Raw genomic sequence first — 7,398 nt, 5'->3', positions numbered from 1 at the left:
CAATTAAGTTGTATGATACGATAAGCACTTGGACTACTTATGTCTAATCGAACAGTTATCGGCATTATGCAACAAAATCGTTGTTTAATGCCAGTTCGAAGTGATAAGCGATCTATCTCTGTTACAGTTCAGTTGCAGTATTGATTGTCTATTAGGAGAGCGATAACCAATGATATTCTAATATAGAAAGAGGAAGTTGAGGCATAGCCCTCCCAAAGTTAAACCATCTGTGAACATTATGTGATAAGCTAGTAGAAAAACGTCAGATTGTCACAACACATTCTTTCACCATTTTAGTTAGAAAATTTAAGTTTTTCGGAGCTGGCTACAATACTTTGATGCTCCAGTATTCAGAAATCCGTTTTAGACAAGAATATGTAATAATTTACCCTACAAATAATAAAAATCGATGCTAGATTTGTTGCCATGTTTCATAAAATTCGATTCACAAAGGCAAAAGCTTTGATATCAGGGTTTTTTGTATAATAATGTTACTTACTTATTTTAACGCTAACTACTTAGGTACAGTAAACTTGCAATTGCATTATCCTATGGTAGAACAGAAAAGGCAAAAGTGAGAGGTGGTCTATTCACCTCAATGACGCTAGCGGGCGGCATTTTATTTGTCACGTCTCATTTGACACTGCTGGCATTTTGCTTAACAAATTCATAGACACCAACAATAAAATGGGTTGTGCTATTCCGATCATGGAAGAAAACGATATTTTAAAGATGAAAGACGTGAAATGATATGAGTCAGCTTAAATCAAATACGTACTACTAATAGAATTTTTCATTGTGATTTTTTAATATAGAAAATAAACTATCTTTAAAAAGAGTGACAAAATAGAAAGCAGCTCTAGTGATTTCACCGACACTGTATTTAGAAGAAAAACATCAAACATAATATTAAATAGGTATAAATATTTAAAAATATTATGTTGATTTGCTACATCCTATATAATTTAGAATTTATGTAAAAAAACCGGCCAAGTGCGAGTCGGGCTCGCGCACAAAGGGTTCCGTAGCAGCAAAATTACAGTTAAATCAACCTATCTCAAAAACTATAAGAGATACTTTGATCAAACCAAAAATCGTTGAAAGAGTTAATTAGCATGCATCACCTCTATTTTTTTTAGAATTTTATACCCCGTAGTTATAAAAATAGAGGGGGGGGGACATACTTTTTACGACTTTGAGAGCTGATATCTCAAAAACCGTTCACTTTAAGAAAAATGTTTTTTAGAAAACTTTATATCATTTTAAAAGACCTTTCCATTGATACCCCACACGGGTATGTACGGTGGCCTGCGCCTAAAAGTATACAGGCGCAGTTTTAAAATAGCGATCCCTGATGATGAAGGGACCAGCTACATCTGTAAAAAATCCGGGGACGTGTTGTGTGTGATGTATGTAGTAGTGGTGTTTATATGGATGTGCTTGAGCAGCATGTGAGCTTGAGATCGCTATTTTAAAAACTCCGCCTGTATACTTTTAGGCGCAGGCCACCGTACATCGAAAAAAAAAATTTCATCCCTCAGTTACATGTATGGGGGGCCCCACCCCCAATTCTTTTTTTTACTATTTAGTGTCATATTTTTGTAGCGGTTCATACAACACATATTCCCATCAAATTTCATCACTGTAGTACTTATAGTTTCCGAGTAAATCGGCTGTGACAGACGGACAGACGGACAGACGGACAGACGGACAGACGGACATGACGAAACTATAAGGGTTGCGTTTTTGCCATTTTGGCTACGGAACCCTAAAAAAACTGTCGTGATCAGTTAGGAACAACCACGACAAATCACTACCATCAAAATAATATCAGAAGCTCACGTTTAGATTCCATTGTACATTCCTATCGCATAATCTAAATCATATTGAAGGTTTTTGAGATCGTATTAGATAAATTGAGCTTGCAACAGTCTCGTTAGAATATTTGTTGAGATTTCGTAAAGCCTTGTTAGTCATATAATTGTTTCCTTAAATGGCGGGTTAACTTGCATTCCGCGCCGCTTTATTGTCTGCTCGTACGACAATTTCAATCTCACGTTTGTTACAAATACTTAAAAGGTATCCTAGACGTTGGATTTCGCAAGGAACACGCGCCAAGGAACATTAAAGGCTACGAAATCTAATCAAAGAGTTCCACACCAAATAGTTTAAACAAACTATTCCTTAACCGGTGGAAATTCCAACAGCGGGAGCCGGTGAAATGGCATAATTCGCAAAATGCATTTACGGGTGGGGGGCGGGCTGACCACAAACTACCGAGGCCCGCCAAACCGGGGAACCGGGGGAAAATTTATCGGAAAAGATTTGTGGCCGTCCCGTTGCAGCAATTTGACTATCGGAAAATATATTTTATGACATCCATCGGCACTTTGTTGCGTTTAATGGCGGAGGGTATCCTTTTTAGTGACGACGCGGCGACAGTCCGCTTTATTTATAGCTAGTTTTAGAAGCGATTGTTATTACAAATTGGTGTATGAATTTTTATTTGGTTTTGTGTTTATTGGTAGGTATGTTAGGGAAGTAAAAAACATCGATCAATGCAAAAATATTATGTAAGTTATGATTAGAAATAACCTGAATGACAATTAAATATTATCTAGTTTGGTTTTTGAAATTGGCCTTGTAGAGATATTATTACGTTCCTACATAATATTACTTACTAAAATTGCGTTCAAATTAGTTACGGTTCCGGGAACACAGATGTTGATTACAGAGGTGTTCCAATAAACAAAGTAGGTATATGACATGCGACACGTAATAAGGTTCAAAATCCATTGCAGGCTCTAGCCACATGGTACGAAGTAATTACTTTAGTTGTCGCCATTCTTAGTTACCCCTTTATTAGTTCCTCTGAAACTTCTGACAACAGTGTTACCCGCAGGCGCTGTTTTGACGGTTTAAAAATATCCAGAGACCTAGCAATCAAGTAGAGGTTCGTTTCGGAATGTTAGATGTGCAATGGATATGTGAAAATACGCATAGCATAGCTTTCCTGGTTGCGTAAAAATAAGGGTTTTTGTTAAAAAAAACGGGTAAAACGATGTCCGAGTTCAGTATTTAAATGTTTGTAAAATTTAAGGCTGTATCAGGAGGCTTAAAATTACCCTCTGAAATTTACACACTAATTGTCATTCAGATATGAATGAATACCTATTAAAACATAACCTGTATAACCACTGTCACTGTTCTAAAGCATCCGTAAGCAAGTCTATCCATTCAACATCGACTTCACTTGTTGCCGGCAGCGAAATACCACAGACAAAAAAACAAGATGACAGTTGTTAATCACCAAATAGCGCAGATGCAGCACCCGACCGGTTAATTGCTAGTCTTTTTAAATTAATACTAGTTTTGTGCAATAACTTCTCGTGCCGACCTTACAAGGCGAAAACGTCTTTGTGGGTGAGCTTGTTCGTCAATGGTGACTGAAGACTGAGCACTGAAAGACTTTTACCCGTATCAAAATGAATTACATTTGTGGTGCCTATTTATTTATTTTATTTTTCATTACATTAAGCAGGTATATAGGTTTTAAACTTTAGTTATGTTTCAAATTTATAAAAAAACATTAAGATGTTTTTTTCTCTTTCCATTTTATTTATTATAACTACATATCGTAAGCACGAAAGGAGTCTCCCCAAGTAGGCCCGGCGAACTGTGGATCCGTATGACTGATCTGCCGTTTTTTCACCACCGGTCATCAAAATACTAAAAAGAATTTATTTAAAAAAAAAATATGATTTTTAATAGTTCTTGGGTTGATCAGTTGGGAACGTGTCCGTCACATGACAGCTGCGCTTGCGCAAGGGCTCAGCACAACAATGTTCAGTGTGCTATCTATTTATAACACTTTAATTAACAAGATGGAAGCGCAGGCGACATAGTGTAATTAAAGATTGTGAAGATAACGATTGGACTTATGTTTTGTTTTTTAGAACCCTGGTTGTTATGATTTGATATTTTTTTGCAGATTTTTTTAATGAGCCAAATTGTTAATCTAATAATTAAAGCATAATATAATATATGTTTTTTTGCAAAAAAACACTAGGTAGGTATGATGTTGTAAAATTGACTTTATGACCCGCGAAGTCGCGACCATAACATGGTGGAAAAGTAATTATTCGCGGGTGACGGGTGTTGAATGTTTGTGATGTGTTATACAACACAACCTGTCGACCAAGTATGGATACGGCAATAACCCTTCAGTCTTGGATGAGGCCCATGTCCTGTAAAAGATTATTGCGGGCTGCAAGTAAATTTTTATGTATCTACCTATGTCAATCTTAGGTATATGTAGTATGTATCTATCCATGTATTTGAGTAGATATATAAGCTGTCGGACACCCATAACACAGGTGCCTAGCATGGGGTTGGATGGCCGTGTGTAAGATGTCTACACATATTATTACAATCAAAATACAGTAAACGACAATCTGAGCCCAGTTTAGTTAGGAGCCCAGACGTCAATCAGGCAGCTAAAGAATGATGGCAATGCAAAAAAGTGCAATTTAAAAGAGGATTCCAGGACATTACTAGCTTTTTATTATAGTGCACCTGCTGTTTGAATATTTAATCAAAGTCCTCAGTCGCATATGTCACAATTAAACCACTTGGCTGGTACTTGTGGAGAACTAGTAAAACAAGTTGAATGGTGTACAAACTGCTACCAGTATGTCTAGTCGCCATCGGTTTAACTAGTTCAAGATATTGTAGATTTAAAATCACATTACCTCTAGATATCGTTTTAGTTTCGATAGTGGTAGATACAATTAATGTTGTCTGTTCTCGGATTTTTGATGTGCCTAAATGATGGCAACCCAATACCACCCAATACTACCTCTATATTGAGACTAAAAAAGTATGGTTAAAAAGTGCTATGTACATTCGGACAAGATGTGAATTTTTGTGTAAATTTGGTGACGAATTATGGTTTTTTGGCATATAGAATATAATTGTACACACTAATCATGGCGTATGAAGCAGAATCCACATTTTATCAGGTAATAAGGTTGACGCAATTTGCATTGCATCGTAGGAAAGAACTCTGTATAAGAATTGGCACTCTGGTAGCCTAGCACGGGGCGTAAGATTCGCACGTAAAGATGTGACAAATTTTGTTCTGACCTTCTGCATTTTTAAACATTAAGATGACCCAAAAACCAAGCAAGCTGCCAAGTGCTGCAAGTCTACCGGTGCAATAATTAGTAGACTCCCCCCGTCGGTCCGTGGAAGCTGATAGACAGGTGTACAGATACAAATAGAGAAATGTAAATGCGCCCGCTAATTGAACAGTAATCAATGAGTACGCGTACGCTTCGGTGTAAATTACACTGGATGCTCTACTATTTTAGATCCGAGGATATAGGGGTTGTACCGTACCGCTTGTACTGTGTTATTATATTGTACAACCTTATCTTACTGCCTGTGTTTTTGTGCAACACTACATTTACGGTAACTCCTTGCGAAGCTATTATTATTCATAAGTTCATAACTCAAAACGATATCGGAAGAAGCACAGAAGCTCTTTTGTTTAAATCAAAATCAAATAGCAATAGTATGAGTTAACGTTAGTATGAGTAAAGTCACGAGAAATGAATAAGTTACAATGATGGAACGGCAATGGTTGGTGGAACTTTTTAATTGCTCGCAAGTTGTTACACTGGGAGTAGCAACCGATTGGATTGAAGACTACACAACTTTGTGTGTGACAAAATTGCTGACACACTGACATCAATACCATCATATTCATCGACAATCTAGCGACTCGCTTGGCCGATTCGAATAATACTATCTAATTACATACATACGGATATATACCCATCAATTTCCTTATTCCGGTATGGTGTTGCGCGGTCAGCAGATATCCGACATATGTTTTGACAGTAACCACCATTATTATAACGAATCCAATAGCAGCTTGTACTGATGTTGCAGTTAAATATCTGAGACCGTAGTCGTCGGTAATGACTAGTCGCAGCGTGTAATAGGCGATGTTTCTGCGATTGACATAGATAAAGTTGTGCACAGCAATTTGGCGTCACGATTTCACTATAACGAATGGTTGTGTGCGGTGATCGAAAATGTCTCTCGCTAATACGACACATGCTTTAGAATTATTGATAATTTATTTGTGAAACTTTAAAGCTTCGCTTTCAATAGGCTTAAGAATAACCCGCTTTCTCGTCTATGACATGCATTACATAAGTTGAAGTAATTGCAGAAAAGTTGCGCAGTGATTTTCCCTACTACTGACGGCATTGGCATAAATAATGAATACTTTGTCTGCCACGTAATTGTAATGAAAGTGAGGACTTCCTGCGAATGACCGGTGCTGTAATTGCACCGCAACATCTGTCGTGTCGTGGCCATCATTATGAGGACATTGCTCGTATGAAGATACAGTGATACCTTTTTGGATATTGATTCTTCGGTTTGGTTGATGGATTCAATTGGATTGTTCCATAGCTTCGATCTCTTGAGCTAGGTAAAATTTATTATTTATGGGTTTAATCGAAAGGAGCTTTTTTAAAAATATGAACAATAAACGTACCAGCTGCAATAGCTATTATTTTTGCTGGTATTGATGTGAAATTGGTATGTCTTGATAGGTATTTTGATAACTAATATTACCTATTAGTTTTCAAATTCAAATTCATACCTTTTATTCACACTAATTCACAAACATACACAATACAATACAAAACATAAAAATTAAATTTGTACTGGACTAACTACCTACATACATAACATGAACACAGTTAATAAATTGTAACATTATTAAAATAGAAATACATATAGGTATTATGAAAATTATCGCCGACGTGAGTTTCATCTTCATCACCTATGAGTCACTTCAAGATAATAATCTCCATAATAACACACAGTGAAATATTGCAACATCTCGATATTCGTACTTACACTTAATTAAGTATCAATATAACATATTACACATCGACCTTGTCAAGTATCAAGAAACGGTAGCCCACTACAATACGCCAATCATACAGCCGGACTATGTCGAAATTCATAATTGTGTTATGATCAGCTGAACATGAAGAGAAGGAGAAGATAAATAAATTAACAGGCTCTGTTAATATGCAAAATTTAGTTTCTGATTGTTACGGTGTCATAATAATTATAATATATATAGCTGGATTACCACTGACTGACTCATTGACATGATTGTTCTCCCAGAAGGAGCCATTTTTTGATATAATAATGTTTTAGGGAAATGTACAGGGTGCTCGGGTGAGTAGAGAAAAAATCCGACTTTTATAAAAAAATTGTAAAAAAAAAAATTTTTTTTTGTTCCTCTGTTTTGGTGACCATACATTTTTTTATATTTCGAGGGTGTATTTAGAGTGTCTGACAGATTAT

The sequence above is a fragment of the Plutella xylostella genome, chromosome 23 (assembly GCF_932276165.1).
Source record: "Plutella xylostella chromosome 23, ilPluXylo3.1, whole genome shotgun sequence".
In the NCBI taxonomy this organism is placed as follows: Eukaryota; Metazoa; Arthropoda; class Insecta; order Lepidoptera; family Plutellidae; genus Plutella; species Plutella xylostella.
Note: the sequence above shows the minus strand (reverse complement) of the source record.